The sequence below is a fragment of the Pongo pygmaeus genome, chromosome 9 (genome assembly GCF_028885625.2).
Source record: "Pongo pygmaeus isolate AG05252 chromosome 9, NHGRI_mPonPyg2-v2.0_pri, whole genome shotgun sequence".
Lineage (NCBI taxonomy): Eukaryota > Metazoa > Chordata > Mammalia > Primates > Hominidae > Pongo > Pongo pygmaeus.
In genome coordinates, this window is record NC_072382.2 from 109,258,154 (window position 1) to 109,276,497 (window position 18,344).

General features: G+C 40.7%; 1 protein-coding gene across 3 annotated transcripts in view; it reads left to right on the forward strand.

The window, feature by feature from the left end:
* The first annotated feature begins 4,802 nt into the window (after positions 1-4,802).
* ELMOD1 (ELMO domain containing 1) overlaps positions 4,803-18,344 on the forward strand; it is a 76,093-nt gene continuing 62,551 nt past the window's right edge. For 2 of the 3 annotated variants that reach the window (XM_054440825.2, XM_054440823.2), the window contains exon 1: positions 4,930-5,085. The gene's annotated coding sequence lies outside the window, so the exon portion shown is untranslated. Of the gene's footprint in view, positions 5,086-18,344 lie in introns of all 3 variants that reach the window. The other variant, XM_054440824.2, reaches the window with a different exon arrangement.

Consider the following 18,344-nt stretch of genomic DNA (forward strand, 5'->3'; position numbering starts at 1 on the left):
GAGCCATGTAGAGCCCAGCATCACTTAGTAAGGATTCCCATCTAGTTTTAATTTTAGGTCATATCTGGTTACTTCATTTTCGATAGACACATCTTTAATTTGTTGTCCATGCCAAATATGTTTTTTGTGGACATTCTGCATTGTCCTCAAGGTTTATCATGACATCAAAATAGACAACCTATCATTCCGGAGTTTCACCAAAGGGTTTCACTTCAAGCTAAGTAGCATATATTTTCAGGAAGCAGTAAAACAGCGGGTTAAGCCTGATGTTTGTAGACCTGTAGAAGCCTACATTTTTTCCCATTTACTAAACTTGACTGTTCTCTATGCCCTCAAAATGTAAATTTCCTCCTTAAAAATAAATTCTGGTAAGAAGCTGCCACTTATAACGCCTCTCCTGGAGGCTGCCATCAGTAAAGGCCATTGCAGGATTAGCCCATTAAAACTTTCAAGTGGGAATATCACATCCAGTGCCAGTTACAAAATATTCTAACTTTCACCCTGTTTTCTGACATCAGTTTCTTGCTCTTAGGTACCTGCAGGATCAGCCATCTTTTAGATGTTAATTCAACTCCCTTGGACTTCTCTGAAAGGAGTGGGGCCTGAGCAGCAGCATTCACAAAAGTTTTTGACCTCCATTGTCATAGGAGAATGACACCTTAAACAAAAACCAGGCACAGAAGAGTCTGACTAGGTAACTGAGAAGAGAGAAGAAGGGACCTTTTTTCTTCATTTTATTGAGATGGGTCTCACTATGTTGCCCAAGCTGGTCTCAAATTCCTGGGCTCAAATGATCCTCCCACCTCAGCCTCCCAAGTAACCGGGACTATAGGAACCAGCCACCATGCCCAGCAAGAAGGGGACTTCATACAGATTTAATTCTATATTGGAAACCAACCTTGAGAGAAAGCCCACATTGCGTGTGTGTGTTGGGGGAGGGGGGCGGTGTGTATGCTTCTGTCCAGATCTGAGTTCCTGAAAATCATAGTGTCTTATCCAGCTTTGTATCCCCAGTATCTAGTATAGTGCCTTATATATACTAAGTGCTTAATAAATGGTTATTACATGAATTACAATTTGGATGAGTCCTTGTGCCACTGGAAACCCTCTCAAGATCACATTTAGAGGACTGCCACAGCAGCATGTCTGAGAGTCTTAGTTTGTTTAGTTTAAAGCATTCTCTAACATGATGATTAACCCTCATGTAATCTCAGTCACAATTTTATCACTATAGATATTAATGAGCATGTTGAGTCCAGCTGCTGCTTTGGTTTTACGTCCAGAATACCATAAGCCTATAAAATCCATTCCATTGGAAAGCAGAGTGGCCTTACATTAATTTCTAAGCTTTACACAACAATTATGCAAAATTAGACAAGACTCCATGCTTTTCAAGTCCAGAGATTCCCTTTCTAGTTTTATTATGAAGACAATATATCGAAGAATACTTTCCTCCCACAGTGCCTAAGACCAGTGCTAGATTACAAATAAATAAATGGGCCATGACTTCCACCCCACCCACAAAATGATCCAGGCAGGAAATTCCTACTTGCTTGTCCATTGCTCAATCTACCCTTTGCTAAAGGAAGACATTTCTAGGTGAGGACATTTATAGTCAAATAAATTCCAAGTGATAATGTTCAGTAAGAGATCTTCTGAGCAAGGAAGTATATCCACCTGTCTGGAAAAGACTCAAATTCTGTGTCACTTGTAATGGGCCAGTGTAGAGTCTAAGCCGATGACAAAGCATCTCTTAGCTCTTCCCCTTCCTCTTCAGCTCTCCGGCTGTAACTCTGGGGAGGCTGTAGAGGCACAACATTCTCCTCTCTGGATTCTTCACTCATTACCTGTAGAAGCTACCTCACATGATCTCAGTTTCTTCAAATACCCTCTCTGTTGACTGCATGTTAATCTTCTCAATAGGTATTTTTATCCCAAAATAATGCAGGACCCAGAAGTGGAGAAATCTGTGGATTTGTGGTGGAAGAGAAATTATGAAAAGAAAAACTGAGCCAAATCCTGGTGAAGCAATTCTAGGGTTAGCAGGAAAACCAATTAGAAAAGAACTATAGTCTAAGGAGGCACATAGAGTTGGGAACCTGCTTGCATTCATTCATTCCTTTCACACTTTTCCTTGAGTATCTATTACATATTGGTCATCTGCTAAGTTCTGTAATACAAAGATGAATGAGACCCTCCCGTTGAATTGCTCACATTAAACAGTGGCAAGATTGTCTCTGATTGCTATGGCATACATGTGTACAAATATGCTTTGAAGAAGTCAGTTCTAAGTGATACCAAGGCTGCCTCACACTTAGACAATAAGAGAATCAGAGAGAAAAGCTTGTCGTTCAGACAGTAGGTAGATTCAAACAGAAGATGTATGGCAGCGAATAACTATTGACATAAATACAGGCCAAAGATGGTGAAAAGGTGAGAGGTTGGGAGTGGTGTGAAAGACCCTGGAAGAGACTTTTGGGATGCAGGAGATCTGGGGATCCAGGTTGATTCTGGACACTTTAGAAATGCCATTCCTAAAGGTTAGATAAAGGATATAATTTGTTGTGGAGATTAAACTCTCTGGCCCTCCCCCACCATTTTCCATTCATCACATGGGACTGCAGCTACCTATCTTGAGTGGTTTGAGTTTAGGAAAGTTTTAGCTGAGGGAATCAACTGAAAGAAGTAAAAGTCACTGGTTCAGCAACAAACTGGCAGAGATCCATGTCCATGTCATTTGTTTGGCCTAGAGCCAGTATTAATATTTTTATTGATGTTTTTTGGAAGGATGAGTCAAGACTCTATAGTGTAATTTGATGGATAACACAAAGACAAAAATTAACAGAATTACTAGACTTCTGTCCTTAGTGATTATTTACAGTTTAGGTGTTTATTTTCTGTCTTTTTCAACTAGACTGTAAGTTCCATGAGGGCAAGAACCTTGTCTTGTTTGTTCTTATTTTCCTAACATGTAGAATGGTGCCTGCACATAACAGTTGCTCAGTAAATAGTTTTACATTGCTTGAACCACAGTGATAGGCTGTGATGAGTGCTGTGATGAGTGCTGTGATGAGTGCTGTGATGAGTGCTGTGATAGCAGTATGCACTGGTGCTATGAGAGCACAGCATTCACTCTGCCTTGAGGTTCAGGGTAGGCTTCAGAGAGAAGGTGACATTTGAGCTTGAAGAGTGAGTAGCACTTCATGAAATAGAATGAGAGAGAATGGTATTTCAGAAAGGGTGGAACACCATGAATAAAGCAATGTGTTATGAAAAAAAATAGTATGTTTGGGAGATAATGAAAAGTTTATCTTTTGAACGCTGATACTTAGTCAACAGTATGCATGGCAAGTAAATTTCCTTCCATACAGGCATACATTACTTCATGCAATAGTTGTGAAACAAGGACCACAGGGAGATGCAAGTAAATTACTTTTAAAAGACTATGGAGTAAAATTCTTTTGTCAGGTGGATAAATCTATCCCTAATGAATCTCTCCCGAAAAGCTTTTCCCTCCAAAGATCTATCTTTTTCCAAGACGTTTATTCAGGGAGGTATCCTTCATATCTCCCTGAAAAGAAAGAAAAGTAAATAGTGGCTAATGCATTTAACAATGATAAAAAAAAATCAGAAAGGTCAAGGCTTTAAGATCATTTAATGTGAAGAGGAAATAAGATAAATGTTCAGCATTTAAGGATTATCACTAACCCAACTTTTCATAAACACAGAATAGTGGAGGTGGAACCTGCAGAGACTTTTATTCAGGGAACATCCACTGCGGGACAGGCAGATGCTTTGGTATCCGGGCTGCTCTGCGCCGCCGGTTGCCCAAGTAATCCTCACAACAGCTCGCAAAGGTAGGTATTACCACCCTTTGTTTTACAGGTGAGGAAACGGAGGCACAAGACGGCCAGGTAACCGGCTTGGAGTGATGAATGAAACTAAAATAAGCGCCGACCTCGAAGCTCATTTGGTCTTTCCTCAACCCCATGCGGCCTCATTAAAGAGACTTTTTTGATTAGCTATGGAGAAAACGTTCTTCATCAAACATGAAATGCAATCCTGAAGGCACAGGTCTCTCTCTCTCTATCTCTGTGTGTGTGTGTGTGTGTGTGTGTGTATGAAGTGGCTTCTGGGGCCCCACGAAGCAATGTTCCCCCAAATAGCCCCAGACCAGGGTGTCTATAATTCATCCTGTTATAATTAACCCCGGGGTTACGGTATTGTTTCTAAAGCCCTTGTTGAAATGCAGATATGGACCTGGCAGGATTGACACGATCTCTCAATTACACCTAATTAAAGAGCTGGCTCTTTGAGAATCTGACCCGACTGGGCCAGGAGTGGGAAAGGCGGGGGCTGCCGGTGGGGGTGAGGGATAGGGTTCTGCAGGCCCGGGAAGGCAGGTGAGGGGTGGGGATCAGGATTGGGAGAGTCACTGGGTACTCGGTGAGATGGGGGAGGTTGGAGCTGAACTAAAACAAAGTTTGACTTCTGGACAATTATCCAGAGAGAGGGCGGGGAACACACCTTGCCCGGGACTGTCTGGGAAACCCATTGACAGGTCATCTCAGGCTCACCATCTTCCGGTCGTGGGCTCCTCCAGGGAGTCCACCCGGGAGCAATTAAACTGGGCCACAGCAGCCACCTCCCACAGCAGCGGGGTCCGCAGATTTAACCCTTTCCCCCCAGACTCCGGCACTGGGGGCCGCGCTCCCTCCCCCGGCACCGCGCCCGCGCCCCCGGCTCCCGGACTGGGCATGCTCAGTAGCCGCCCGCTTCGTGCTCCCAGGGAAGCCTCTGCACGCCCTCCCCCGCTGCTCTCGGTAGCCTCCCCGCCGCCAGCCGCCCCGGGTGCATCCCGGCTTGCTCCGCTCCACGCGACCCAGATTCCCGCCCCACCCCCGCCCCTTCCGCGCCCGCAGCCAGTGCGGCAGCCGCGGCCGTCCCTGTCCAGCCTCGGCGCCCGGGACCGAGCGCGTCGATCGCCGCCGCGGAACGCGTAGCCGGAGCGCCTGGGAAAGGCGGAGATGAAGACCACGCCGCCGCGCGCCGGGAGCTGCTGAGCCTGTCGCCGCCAGAGTCCAGGTGATTGGCGACCCCAGAGGAGCCTAGGGACTAGGGGCGAATGCCCTTGGGGAGGAGAGAGATGCGGCGAAGAGGCTAGGCATCACGCAAGCTGCGCTGTTCCTGGGAGGCAGCAGAAATGCTAAGCTTCGGGGGCAGAGAGGGAACGTGAATGAAAGTGCACTCTGCCTCGGTGCAGGGGCTCTGGGGTCACCCAGGACAGTGATTTCCCCTTCTATCCTGTCCTCCCAGTTAACACCCGAGAGGCTGCAGGTCGGCGCGAGAGGCTGTTTGCATCTCCGCCCGGGCGTAGGTCGCCTAGCGACCTAACGCCGAGGGCTCGGGGAAGGGATCCCAGGCAGAGCCAAAATGGAAGACGGGACAAGGGTGGCCTGGCTGGGGCGAGGGGGTGGTCTGGGTCCCTGGGAACCCCTTGCCTTGTGGGCTTCGGTCTCCAGGGAGGAGCAAGGCAGCCGGGCTGCGGGGCCGCCGGACTGTGGGGTCCTCCGCGCAGCGAGCTGGGAGCAGCGGTCGGCTGGGCTGTTGCGCTGCGCCTCCTCCAACTGCTGGGAAACTCCGCCCTTCAATACTGGAGCATCTCTTTCCTGGGCAGGTAGAATTGGACAGCCGAGTGGGGAGTGACAGCTGACAGCTGATGGGGTTGTTAAAAGCAGAGCAGTGGAGTGTGGTGGTGGGGTGAGCTGTTGTGGGTGCTTTTTTTTTTGTTTTCCAAGTGTGGGTACGGGCTGTTCTGACTCAGTGTTTCTGCTCAACCTCTAAGCGGCGAGTTCGGTAACACATCTTATGAATATTTCAGGAACGACCTCACGGGCTCACTTGCTTCAGATCAAGTTTAATGAATATGTTTGTCAGCCTTTCTGCTCTGCACAGTGCCCTGAGCTTTCCACATTTCATCCGTTTCCCCCACCACCTAGGAAAAAGACGCTGCTAACCCCCAGTGGGCCGTAGATTGGTACTATCAATTGAGTCTGTCATTTGGAGAGACCGATTTTGGGCAGGCATCCAGGCATTGTTCTGCATCTCTGCAATGTATACGTGTTGTGCCGGTAGCTTGACAACCGTCCTTAACTGGTGCTGCCAATGTGGTGGAAAGCAGGTAGTATGCTTGTATTGGGATAGATGTCTTAATTCATTAACCTATTATGACAACACGTAGTTACAGCAGACTTAGTCATTCCCTCCCCCAGAAGTTTTCTCTGAGGTCAGTTTAGTTGGTATTTTGCCAAAGGCACACTGTTGTATCTACATTGGGAGGTATTTCTCTCATCTTAATCTTTTTCATGGGAAGAAGAAATAAATGTCTTCTCTGTAAGACATCACTGTCAAGAACACTGAAAGAAGAACCCATTAACGTAGGGAACGTTGAGGACTGGAACAGGCTGTAGGGCGTCTTTCCTACACTTTGGGTTATAACTTCCATTGCATCACCACCATTTACCAGTAAACCAGCACACACAGCAATCAGTACTCGAAATGGTCCTCTTTTGCAGAAAAAAACCTGCTTTTCTCCCAGCTTTGGTGAGATAGATACGTAATCTTCGTAAAGACCTATAAGGAATTCTTCTGTGGAACAAAATTTTAAGCCTCCGGTACAGGATGCTGAAAGAAGCAACTCTTTAATCTTGCCAGCCCATGCACAGTGAAGCTGAAGTGCTTCAATTTACAGATGTTTTACACTTAGGGAAGGCTTTTCCAACAAAGACCTACTGCAGTTACATCACAGGCTCCACCTCCGCCTGCCAGGCTGCTTCTGCAAGCCTGTTAGGGAGGATACTATGTATTGCTCTGCTTGATTAATGAAGAAAAGAAATCTCCAAATCAAAGATTTATTTATTTCTCTTTTTGCATTCTGCTGATTTAATTGAAAATATGAAAATTTCAAAAATTAATACTTGCAGCCAGGACTTAACTGAGGCATGATAATAACTCTATAAATGTTAGCTTTCCAAGAGATCTTAAGCAAAATTACAGTATTCTTTGTAAAATCTTCGATAAATTGTATTATAAGAAAAATTCTATGAAATTGACAAAATAAGTGAAAATGTCATATAATAAATTAAGCAGCATTTCTTAAAGCATGTTACTGAGATGTTCAGAAAGAAACCCAGTTGCATTAACAGACATGAAATCTGGATGATTGAGAAGTTTGCGGAGCTTGCATACAAATCCCCAGGTGCATTAAAGGAAGCGTTCTCCGAGTCCTCTGAGAATTTTTAACAAAGCACTGTTAGGATTTCCAGATTTAGCAAATAAAAATGTGGGCTGCCCAGTTAAATTTGAATTTCAGATAAATAGTGAATTATTGTTTTTACCTGTGTCCCATGTAATATTTGGTACGAACTTATACTACAAAATTTTATTAGTTGTTTATCCTAAATTCAGTTTTGACTGGGCAGCCTGTATTTTTCTGGCAACCCTAGTTACTGGAAATGTTTCATTCCTCCTTTTTGGGTCATTTATGGGTTGAAAAAATAAAGTGGAGCAGAAATCATATGCTGTTCTACAGACAATCTGGGACAAGCTCAGTTCTGGTTCAAGCTTTTGAAAATAACTCTTGCTTAAAAGTGAACAGTTTCACTTCAACACATATTGGTTGGGTATCTCTGCTTGCTAGGCTTAGTGGAAGGTGCCAAGGATGCAAAGATGACATGGGGAAATGGGGCAGGGGGAGGGATCTGCATCATAAGTTCTGGGACTTGCTGTACCAGTAGTGTGTGTTTATGGTGGTGGTGGAGGGGCGTGTCTACTGTAGGAGCCTAGAAGAGGCACTGAATTATGCTGGGCAGCTGTAGTCAGGGAGTGAGATGCCTAGCAGTTTTGACAGGGCTGGCCTTGAATAAAAGAGCGAGATCTTATCCTGGGCGAAAATGAGAAAAAAAAAAAATCTGGGTTAATAGACAGTAGAGTGGTGCTGGAAGTTGAAGGATTTGATCTGATAGCCTCAGTGAGAGGACAGAGTGGCCTGCTGAGAATGAGGGAAGGGAGAGGGATTCTGAAAGATTTTAAATAGTTGCCAATGGGAATGGAAGAAAGAGCTGAAAAGGGACAAGTGCAGGAATTGGCAAATGGTACTTCGGTGAATGGACCTCAATGCATTTAAAATAGCAATTGATCTGCTCTTGATTCATACCCTAAGTGCTAGTTTACTATTCTGTTACCATCTTGGTCTCCTCAGGTAAAAAGTTGTCATCACACAATACTGGAATATATCATTTAAAGGTTTTATTACATTTATATAAAAGTAGATAATTAAATATAATATTTGAGATGCCGATCAATAGTCAGTTGCTTCTTGGCACAAATTTCTGAAATAAGATAAGCAGATGTCTTGGTTTTAGCAAATCTGTTGCTTCAAGTAGGAAAATAAATTAAATTGAGATCATTTCTGATTTGATCCAGCTATCTTTAAAAAACTAGATTCTGATGATGGAAAGAGTGTACATTTTACAGAAATAGCACTATGTGAAAATGACTATATGCTTGTAGTACCACAGAGGACCTAGTCAGAATGTTCCAAATGCAGTTAATTCCAAAAAACTGGCACACCACATACATGTGTGTCTTTGAAGACCCAGAAGCTACTTTCATTATTGAATAACATGGTAAATTTCCAGGGAAGTTGATGATCAAACCACTGCAGTCCATGTAGAGAACAGTTACTCATTTCTTGAAGATTCCAATTTGCAAACTCCAGCAACTGATAATACAATGTCGTTCTAGATTGCCCTTCTGTCAACAAATCTGTTTTTTTTTTTTTTGGAACCATCCTTCAGAAGAGCCTCATGTGTTTGAGTGTCCATATGTGTGGTTAAATTTCCACTTCAAATTTTATAATAAGGTCTTAAAATTATAAAAATTACCCTATACTAAAACTTATAACTAGCTCATTAGGGTCTTTCTTCTCAAATGATTATCCTTTCAACAGAGCAGAAAACAGTTCTACTTCAGGTTTTTCTACTGTTCCTGTTTGTAATGTTTGCCAAACACATTCTGCCTTATAATTCTGATAGTATATGAGAAAAAAAATAGATCAAGAATGTATTGATGTTGCTAAAATTTCAAGGCAATTAGATCATAGGTTTTGTTTTCAGCAAGGCTTCTCATGAACATGGCTTATTAAAGAAAGGCTTACTGCAGTAATCCTCAATGACAGTTTATGTGGAATATCACCCAAAGAGAACCTTAACTGAAATTGTGTGCCCAATTTACATTTTATATTCTAAGTCCTCAGTGGATACTCTGAATTTAAAAATTCTGAAGACAGTATGTTCTTTCATCCTGGGAGCTTTTAACCTTCCAACTCACTTATGCTGACCATGAGCAAGTCATATTTTTATCAGTTTCTATGCTGTAAAATGGAAGATATGCAAATTAAAAAAATAATATTGTGCCAACCCTAATCTCAATATCTATAAAATAAACTCTTCAGTGTTGCTATGGTTCCAAGGGATGAATAACTTTATTCTCAATGAAAGTAGATGATTTGTACAATGTCTGGGTACTCTATATGATATTTAAGATGCCATCAAAATAATTCACAATTTGATTTTTTTGCTTTTTTGGTGCAAAGCAAAATAATTGTGGCAAATGCTAAGGAGAGCTCATTAAGCGTCTTTTAAAAATCAGTCTCATGCAAGCCAACTACTGCAGATTCAAAAGTCTTTGCACAACTTTTAAATGTTTCCATTTTAATTATTGGGATTAGGACTTGGGTAATTAGAATGCTGGTTTTAAGAGCTCATTTCAGCTGTTATAACTCTCCTATTTGTGTGTGTGTGCGTGTGTGTGTACAGGTAGTTGGTGAAAGGCTACCATATGTTTTGAAGGTTTCATTCATAATGAAACTAATAATTTATTTATCTCACAGCTGTTTTTTGGCTTAACAGATATCATCAGTGACATCAGAAACTCTGTTCCCTAAATCTTTTTTACTTTACCAGTTGGCATTATAAATATTTAAAATGTGAATCAATCTTTGGAATGAATTTACTGTACATTTCTTACTTTTTCCTTTAAAAGAATAGGAATATTCCACTCTTCAGAATTTGGAAGCCAGATTTTCTGAAGATTCCATATTCCATAAACACTGACATGTTAATTTCAGATTTCCTTTGCTTTATAATCCACTGAAATGAGCAAAAACTTAAATAATTGCTTTTAGTTGAGAAGTTCCATTGTACATTCTCTTAAAATGGTAAACATTTATCAAAGCTATTTAAATTAAAATGCCTATTATGTACATCATTAGTCATAATTTTAAAAGCCTTTATTAAAATACTTTACATAGAAATTTGACTTTCGTATTCTGTCTCATGGATAATGTATATGTAGCCCAATATGTGAATCCAATATATTAAAATCAAGACTTATGAAACAGATGGGTTGAGTTATAGTTTTTGCTTCACTAAAGAGTTTTATGCTGTACCAAAAATTTCCTCTGCTATTCCTTTAAACTGTAGATAACCTGGAGTATTTAAAATAGAGGCAGAATTATCAAATTTTTATATATACACAATCCCTCTAGCACACATTTATCAACTAGAATATTGAGTAATCTTTATGGGTGAGAGGCAGAAATGAGATCTGGAATGTAGTGTCATAGCTGGGTTGATCAGCTACATCCAAAGAATGTTCATAGGTATGGAAGCCAACATAGAAGCTGGTTTCTGTTGGTCTACCTTACAGCTCTTTATTTGACCATGACATTTCTACAATTTTATCAAGGACTCAGATCATAATGCAAAGCTCAAAGCAATAGAGAATTTGGATGACAATCAGGATTAAATTTGAAATCTCTTAGCCCAGAACAAGCACTGAAACTAAGATTATATTTTAAAAGGATGGACGTGAAGTTCATTTAGGTTCTAAAATCACTTGCTAAGGACATAGTGTAGAAGTCCTAGTTTACCAACTGTTTGATTTTCAAAAAATAGTTTTAGTTCACTTGAGCATTAGCAAACAGTACAGAAGAAATTAATGCTATACTTTATTGGATTCACAGATAAATAGAGCCCAGATGGAAGAAGGTCAGAAACAAAAAATATACTGTACTGAAAGTGATGCATTTTGGGCCACCTATCAGAGAAAGAGAATGCTTTTATTGGGTAGGACGTTGATTCTGATGACCTTAAAAACACCTCCTAAATCTTATCCTGCAGTTTAAATTGAGCTCCCAGGCACTTATCCACAAATCTGCCAATGTCTAATTCAGCTTAGTAGCATGTATGTGATAGATGACTATTGTACATCATTTCTTTGACTTATAATGAATGTATGATCTTATTCTTTTCCATGTGTTAGTTATTCCATAGGTAATTTATCAATCTAACTAAAAATAGGTGCATCTGCTGTGTAACTAGCACTAGGTTAAGGAGCCTGTTTCCAGGTATTCTTTAATTATCTAAGGTTATATTTGAAATTCTAGTTCAAAATGATGATATGTATTTTGAGTAGCCATAAAATAGGCTTGTGTCCAAGTCCTAAAAATAAAATTGCACAGCACACCTAATCAAATTAGACAACGATGGAAGATGAACATGTGTTTGTTCTGAGTGTACTCTACGTGTACTCTTTCGTTACTCTGCATTGTGTTTTGACTTTTCAAAGTATTTGTTTATAGCATACAGTGGACAACTGTCATTCTTTTTCAACAGTGCCATCTGAATCTCTTTTCCATGTTGAGGGTTGTATTAGTGAAGGTTCTCCAGAAAAAAGCAGATATATTTATATTAAGAGACTTATTATGAGGAATTGGCTTACTTGACTATGGAGGCTGAGAAGTCCTACAATCTGCTGTCTGCAAACTAGAGACCCAGGAAAGCTGGTGGTGTAATTCCAGTCCAAGGGCAAGAAAAGACTAATGGCCCAGCTTAGCAAGCAAGCAGGAGGCAAAAGCGGGTGAATTCTTCTTTCTTCTGCCTTTTTGTTCTATTCAGGCCCTGGATGGATTGACAATGCCCACCCACACTGGGAAGGAGAAATGACTTACTGAGGCCACCAATTCAAATGCTTGTCTCGTTCAGAAACACCTTCATAGGTGCACCCAGAAATAATGTTTAATCTGGGCACTCTTTGACTAGTCAAGTAGACACAGAGAATTCACCATCACAGGGACTCTCTTACGTGATGAGGCAGAGCCCACTCCCCACTCTAGGAGATGAAAGTGCCAGATGCTTCCTTTCCTTGCACCTGGGCCTGGGCCCATGATCCAAACTCTGCCCCAGTGGCAGATTTTCCAGTCGGCAGTGCCCCTTGACCAGTGCTGGAGCATCAGTGGGGCCACTCCAGTCTCTGCCTGGTGGTGGCAGTAGAGGTGTCTTTACTGGGCCAGTTCTGTGTCAGCATTTCAAGTGTTATTTTTGGCTGCATAGCCTCCATACCCACTTCTCTAGCCCACCTGGAGATTTTGTGAGTTGCCTTCAGAACAAATTGCGTTTCTGCTTAAGTTGGCAGAGCTAGATTCTGTTTCTTGCAGTGATAAACAGGGTGCGAGTCCATTTTTACGTGGGACCTATTGAGCACAGAGCACTGAGAAAGGCACAAAAGGAAATGCTTTTTCATTCTCTGAGTATTTATGGAATAAGGCATCTTGCTTGGCATTGGCCAGAAGGAAAGACATACAAAGCTGGTATTTTCGAACTAGTGCTATGAGGACAAGTAGGAGGAGGTGGGGATACTACTGGCAAACTTAAAGGGAGGGTAGATGTAATTCCATGGCTATGCTAATTTTAAAAATTGATTTAGTACAGAGATGAAGTGTTGAGATAAGAAAGGATACTTTTCAGGAAAACAAATACTGCATTTCATCCATTCCAAGAGAAATTTTTTTCCTTCATTTTAACATTTATGAAATTAGGAAGCATTGTTAGAGTGTGCCGTGTTTTAATTGTTACTTTCTTCTGCTCAACTCTTCTACCATATTTTACTGAATCTAAGATGTCATTGACATATACTATTATATTTTATACCTCTAAGGAAAAAGCTCAATAAATAATTATTTTAAAGATGCTTCTGCCAGGTGCGGTGGCTCACACCTGTAATCCCTGCACTTTGGGAGGCTGAGGCGGGTGGATCACTTGAGGCCAGGAGTTCAAGACCTGCCTGGCCAACATGGTGAAACCTGATCTCCACTAAAAATACAAAAATTAGCCTGGTATGGTGTCATGTGCCTGTAATCCCAGCTACTCGGAAGGCTGAGGTGAGAGAATCACTTGAACCCAGGAGGCAGAGGTTGCAATGAGCTAAGATTGTGGCACTGCACTCCAGCCACGGCGACAGAGTGAGACCTGTCTCCAGAAAAAAAAAAAGAAAGAAAAAAAAGACTATATCCTAACAGCATACTGGGGACTCTCCAGACTAGAGGATTCAAAGAGACCCTAAGAGAACTAAGTCAGTTATAGAAATGATATGAGTTAGATACCAAATTCCTTTTCATTGTTGTTTCATAGTCTTCCAAAGCTAGTAAAGAGCAATAGATTTACCCCTAACTTCTGTTATAAACCAATTCAGGTACTAATTATTATAGCCTTGCTTGGCTGTAAAAAAATACCTAGCATACCTGTGATGATTCTCAATTATGTGGATGGCACCTTTTTTTGATACCTTTTTTTTAAATTTCATATACATCCAGAAGTACATAGGATAGTGTGAATCCCAGTAATTAAAAATCATCAAATCATGACCAGTGCTGTTTGATCTCTAACCCTACCCTCTATCCATCCATATTATTTTGAAGCAAATCCCAGATACCATATGATTTCATTTATAAATACTTCAGTATGTATCTCTAAAAGAAAACGACTTTTCAAAAATATACCACTGGAAAAAAATCTATAATTTGTGGCTTTTTTTTTTTTTTTTAGTAAATAAATTTTTTTAATTTAATTTAAGTTTTAAGCTACTTTTGTCTTTGAAGGTTTTTTAAAAAACGTAACAACAACAAATTAGGTCCACATCAATGTCCACTGATGTCTCTTTTATGAAATTTGTATGATGCTAACACGTCTTATCACAGTTCTGCAATAATATCTCTTCTGATTTTTCATCCTGCAGCTTTCTTTTGAATATATGCTCTAGCTGAGGATTTGTGTAAAAAATATTCTTGCCATTTCCAATGCGGTGTTCAGAAAAGCCATATCTGACCCTTAATTATTTTTGGTCCTAAAGGAAGGATTCATAATACCGTATCAAATGATTTGGACGTTCTGTTAGCTAATGAGCATACATCACGTTGAACCATGTAAACATTTGTTTATTCAAGCTCTTCCACATTACTATTAAATATTTCCCACACATCTTCATCTAATGTCAAAACCAACACACACATCTGTAATGTGTGGCCTGATGGATACTGTCCTAGAATGGCTTAGGTTTTGGGAATTCCTCCACTTGTTGGAGGCAATGCTCTGGTTCCTCAAGCCTTAGTTTCTTCTTCTTCTTCTTCTTCTTTTTTTTTTTTAAGTGTGGTTTAAGTCAAGGTTTAACGGCACTGGATCTCAAGACGTGACTGGTGCCTCCACGTGGGCTGAAATCACAGCTCCATAGAATCTTCGTAAAATGTAAGTTTTTGTGTATATCAAAGGAACACTTAATACGTCATTTAAAACATTGCATTGCTACAAGACTTTTAATGGAAAAACTCATTCCCTAGTCTGTCTTTACTCCAGATTTGTCTTTCTCAGGAATACCATTTTAATTCTTTTAACTGTTTATACTGCTGTTTCTCAGTATATTAAAAGTATCAGATCTATTGATTTTCCACTACAGAAGTGAAAATTTAACTTTCGTATCTGATCCCTCTCTCTTATACACGTTTCTCCTTTCTCAATTCTCTCAAAATCACTATTTTTGATTAAATAGATATTCAATGTTTATTTTGACAATGTAAATTTTATTTATAGCTTGTTATTTTTTTTGCACAACTTTTTGTTTTCTAAAGAATTAGTAATTCTAATTTTGTTTTTCTTATTTTCTATTAATATCTATTAATCTTTTTTTTTTTTTTCCTTTTTTTGAGACAGAGTCTTGCTCTGTCGCCCAGGCTGGAGTGCAGTGGCGTGTTCTTGGCTTACTGCAACCTCTGTCTCCTAAATTCAAGCAATTCTCTTGCCTCAGCTTCCTGAGTAGCTGGGATTACGGGCGTGTGCCACCATGCCCGGCTAATTTTTGTATTTTTAGTATAGACGGGGTTTCGCCACATTGCCCAATCTAGTCTTGAACTCCTGGGCTCAAGCGATCCACCTGCCTCGGCCTCCCAAACTGCTGGGATTACACATGTGAGCTATCAAGCCCAGCCTATTAATCTTATTTTCTATTAATTTTCTTATTATCTATTAATGCATACCCCAAATTTATCCCCAAACCAACAGAGTTGTGAATATTTTCTGTATGCATTCGTACATGTCAAAAAATCTGTCAGTTCCAGTTTTTTTGAAGACATCTTTCCTTAAGCTCTAATGCACTCTGAACTGGTTAGATTGTTGTTAAAGGCCTTACATTCACATCATTCTAAGAAATCCTTTCACCTTTCTCCAGTATGGGATTTTCTGATTCCTGGGTCCAATGTCTTTCTCATTCTCCATCTTCATTTTGGTGGAATGCTTTCTTCGGAAGCTTCCAGAAAAGGCATACTTGAAAGATACATGAAGGTCTTGTATGTCTGAAATTGTCTTCATTTTCTCCTCATGCTGAATATTTTGGCTAAGTGTAGAAATCTAGATTAGAAATAATTTTTTCTTGGCATTTTTCTTTTTGCTTCTGTGTTCCTGTTGACAGAATGAATGCTCCTGAAGACTTGGTGCTTTCTGTGTGAACTGTTTTGTTTTTGTTCCCCCTCTGGAAACTTTTGTGTTGTGAAATTTCATCATAATGTGCTTTGGTGAGGATCTTTTGTTATTCAAGGAGCTGGGTACCCTGTGGGTCTTTTTGATCCAGAGACTCATGTTCTTTAGCTCTTGGAGAGTTTCCTGTATTATTTCTTTGATAATTTTTTCACCAACATTCTCGCTTTTCTTTCTCTCTAGAATATCTGTTACTTGGATGTTGAACCTTTTTCTCACCATTTTTCATCTTTTTGTTAAATTCTTCTGGCAGATTCCCTCAAATTTGATAGATATTTTCAACTTTGTCTTTCATTTCAGACACTTTTATAAAATTTCCAAGAACATTTTCTAATTCTTTTAAAGTTCTCTTTCATTGATTCCTGTTCCTATTTAATGAGTATAATATTTTTCTTTTATCTATGAAAATTATGATGTTTTAATAGTTTTCTTCTCTTTGCATCGTTTCTTGTTCTTTCAGATTCCCTTTTTTTCCCCTCCTTCTTTGCTTTGGGTCTCTGTAATTCATGTCAGAAACGTCCCTTAGTTGTCTGATAACCCTTGGCTATCTGTTCATATTTAAGAATGAGGCCCTAAAATGCTCTCTGTGCACAGGTGGGGCTTGTTGACCATCTGTTTCACAGTAGCCCAGTTGGGGGCTAATGCTTTTTTTGGGGAGAGCTATATGTATCTCTGGTTAGTTTCCTGAGAGATAACTCCTCTAATATACTACCTGAGGAGTATTATGCTGGCTGCCTCTGTTCTGGGAGTTGAGTGGGAGAAGAATGATGGCAGGGATCTCACATTTACCTGGTAGATTTTCATGCAACCTCCTTGTATTTAATATGTCAACTCAATCTCATTTTCTTCCATCACCAAGTTCAGAGCCTCTCTAGCTCAACCTCTTTACAAGTAAATTTCATCTCTGCTGATAGAATGGGGAGGGGTTATGCCTAATTTTAAAAGGTGGAGAAGGAGACATAGGTCCTAACTACTCCTATGAAAACTTTCAACCAGGCTGGGCACAGTGGCTCACGCCTGTGATTCCAACACTTTGGGCGGCCAAGGTGGGCACATCGCTTGGGCTCAGGAGTTCGAGACTAGCCTGGCCAACATGGCAAAACCACATCTCTACTAAAAATACAAAAAATAGCTGGGCGTGGTGGCGCATACCTGCAGTCCCAGCTACTAGGGAGGCTGAGGTGGGAGGATCGCTTAAACTGAGGAAGTGGAGGTTGCAGTGAGTCAAGATCATGCCACTGCACTCCAGCCTGGGCGATAGAGCGAGACCCTGTATTTAAAAAACAAAACCAACAATAACAACAACAAAAAAACCTTTCAACCAAGCCTCTATTTTGGGCTTCTTCTTACACTCCCACTTTTAGAGGAACTGGGCACCTCAAACTCCTGAACATGGCTGAGATTCTCACTCAGGAGTTCAAGACCAGCCTGGCCAACATGGCGAAACCCCGTCTCTACTAAAAATACAAAAATTAGCTGAGCATGGTGGCACATGTATCATGATCCCAGCTACTCGGGAGGCTGAGGCAGGAGAATCGCTTGAACCTGGGAGGCAGAGGTTGCAGTGAACCAAGATTGCACCACTGCACTCCAGCCTGGGCGACAAAGCTAGAACTTATCTTAAAAAAAAAAAAAAGGAATTAAAGATAAAAAAAAAAAAAAAACAGTGTTAAATACATCAGCAATGATGATTGTGAGGTAGCTGGAAAACCAGGAGAACATGAGATCACAGAAGCCACAAAAAGGGCCTTTTAAGAAGCAGCTTCACATGTATTAGAAGCTGAATGAGACAGGACAGGAAAATGGAGCTTGGAGTAGAACATACCCTGCCTTCAACCAAGCATGTACTTACTCACCCACCCTTTGTGTCGAGGTAAGGAGTGCTAATCACTCCAGAAATGTTTACGATATGAGCTGTCTTTGTGTCTTCTTCGTGTTGAAAGAAAGTTATCTTACAGTGTATGTATGGATACATACACTGGAGGGATTGTGATAGGGCAAGGGAACCAGGGCTCAGAGACTGTGGAGTAAGAGCGTTGGGAGGCTCTCCAGTGAGGCTAAGAAGGATATGAGTTGCTCTATCAACAACATATAACATATTCTGGAATTACTTAACCTGTCTGAACCTGAATAAAAATGTCAGAGTCAGGAAATGAGAGTCCTATAGTGTGATTTGCTGCAGGTCGTTAGTACTCATTGTCACCAACCGATAAATTCTTATGCAGAAGCATCACAGCCCGGAATTTGGAAGTAAGTAGGCTTCAGTCTTACTATGTTACTTTGATTCTAAGATACTTTTTTCCCCCCACATCACTAAAATTAGATGCATTGTAGTTTAATTAGCAGCATTTTTTTTTCCTTAAGGGCACATAAAATAATGGTGAATTCTACCATTGGTGGCACTGATGAAATACCATTGGA